The sequence below is a fragment of the Engraulis encrasicolus genome, chromosome 3 (genome assembly GCF_034702125.1).
Source record: "Engraulis encrasicolus isolate BLACKSEA-1 chromosome 3, IST_EnEncr_1.0, whole genome shotgun sequence".
NCBI lineage: Eukaryota > Metazoa > Chordata > Actinopteri > Clupeiformes > Engraulidae > Engraulis > Engraulis encrasicolus.
The window spans coordinates 57,515,170-57,517,669 of NC_085859.1; positions in this window are offsets into that span (position 1 = coordinate 57,515,170).

Sequence of the window (2,500 nt, forward strand, 5' to 3'; positions counted from 1 at the left end):
GCGCTGCCCTCCCGGAATGCACGCACGCTGCTCGGGTGTTCTCTCTCTCTCACTCGCTCTCTCTCACCCACTCTCGACGACAGCACGCGTTGCCCAACTACGAAAAATGAGGCTATATCGTAGAGGCACCACAAAGCATAGTTGATTTTTCCCTGAGAATGGGCTCGTACCCCACGTGTTAGGCCTATCGTGGATATCATTTCAGCAACAAAAGACCCAACTTGTCTGCATTGCTTTTCATCAAGATATTGATTATTGCTTTCACTCCGCTCCACTGAAAAGAAGAACAGGGTTATTCAAACATGTCTCTGGAAAGTAATCAGGTAGGCCTAATGCAACTACTTTTAAGATGCTAATAAATGGTGTGTTTATCCTAAACACGTCAGGAGAATAAATCACTACGAAGATGTAGGCTATTAATATAGTAATAATATGTCTATAATAAACATCCAAATCTTTGTGTTACTTTTGCTCCATTTTGCTTTCATTTCATCTGATTTGCTACCCTGTTTGCCTTATTTGTCTATAAATAAGTGGAACATTGGGGTATGATTGCACCTTTTGTATTTTACCGGCAATTTCCGTTCTAATGGGTTTCAACACCTCAGTAGGTTTCACAATTAGTTGTGTTGTTTTCCCTGTCACTTTTAATTACACCTACAACTCTAATGCCCGTGACAAATAGCTGGAATCAAACTTCTCAACCCACCGGGTTTGGAAAACGGTATCTCCATAATCAGGCATTCAAGATACCTTCCTCACGCCAACAACTCCCCGCTGTTCCAAAAGCACGATTGGCCATATAATGTTGCGGAATCATTTGCATTAGATCAGCTTGATTTCACCCAGAAAAATGCATGTCTGCGCTACCAAGTGTTTGTGTCATTATACTGTATCTCATCTTCACTTTGAGGAGGGGATTTGGAGAAGAATTGAGGGAGGAGACAGAGACAGCATTTTTTTCACTGTCCAACAGGAGGCATGTTTTCTCCAAAGACACTTGGTATAGCTTCCGATATTATATTAATCTATAGTGTCTTCATATTAACATACAATTTAACAAGCAAACATGACAAACAAACAAACAAATACATTTGAACATAATCAGGTTACCAAGGTCACAATCTGTGCTGAAACATTTCCATATTTTACCTTACCTACAAATTATTGTATAAAACCAAACAGAATAGAAATACAACATGGGCATGGGTGATGAAATCACCACAATAGCTTGAAAACTGTAAACTGCGATGAAAATGTCACAAGTTTGGAATTCCCCAGTGATTAAATGGCCCTCAGGCTACTCTTCTTGTGTGTACGTCATGGCCGGTCCTCTGTGAAGATCCCAGTATTGCCTCACCTATAAATAACTCTGCAGCAAAGAAGTGACATCCAGCCCTAAGGCCATAAAAACTATGTCTTACAAATAAGCAAGACTTGGTTACTCATTATGTAAACGTGTTGGCAGATAAAAGACTCTTCAAGGAGTGACCACCCACATGCAATGTGGTGTCACTGACATATGCATTAGCCTACACTCAAAAATAAAAACAAATAATAAAAATTAAATAAAAATAAAAATAAAATCTTGTTAAGTGGTCTTTGGAAGAGAAGTAACTGTTGCTTGGCACAGCCAAACACACATGTCTCAGTTCTTCATACAGAGTTCTAGGGAAACCAGAGTTAAGTTTCAAAATTAGGCCTATTGTAATATCCGCTTTGGCTCTCTTCAGTATGGCTTTATGTTTGTCATAGCTGACCTTGTTGTAAAGGGGAAGAGGTGGTGCAGGGATTTGGTGGTGGAAGTGATGGTGTTGTTCCTGGTGTTTAAACTGTTGGCACAATAGTGGTGCTGGTAGTATAGAGGTGATTGCAGTAGTAGTAATGGTAGGTTGATGTTTCTGTTATACGAGGATAGTCTAGCTTCTATTGAAATTAAAAACATTTTTTTACAATAATTTAAAACCCTGTATTTTTTTGTCTTAGATGGCATAATGATAATGCAACAAATAATGTTCTACAGCGTTTCATAGAATATGAAGCAGCTGATTGCGTCATCATACGGAACTTCTTCCCTGGCTTGAACAATTTTGCTGTGGTGGCAGAGGCAGTGTGTGTGTGTGTGTGTGCTGTTAGTACGGAAAGTACATCGGCCTCTCCAGCGTTCACTGTTGACACCATTTTTTGAGAGGAGAATAACCCTGAGGGGGGAGAACTGTAATTCTTCTGCAGCCCTCTGTGAGTTTTTAGACCTATTGACATCTGGACAGATAAGTGGCTCGCTGAAGGCAGTGCTGTGCTTTGGGACACTGATGCCACCAATTGTTTCAGCCCAATATTTTTATGAACATGTCGTTTTGTGTTAGCACTGAAATGGTGATTGGAAAGACTAGTAAGTGAGCTTCAATGTGCCTGTTTTTGTTTGTCTACATATTTGGTGCTTTAAGATGGGGAATTGATTCCAGAGACATCATAGCACATGATTGTGGCCCACAACCGA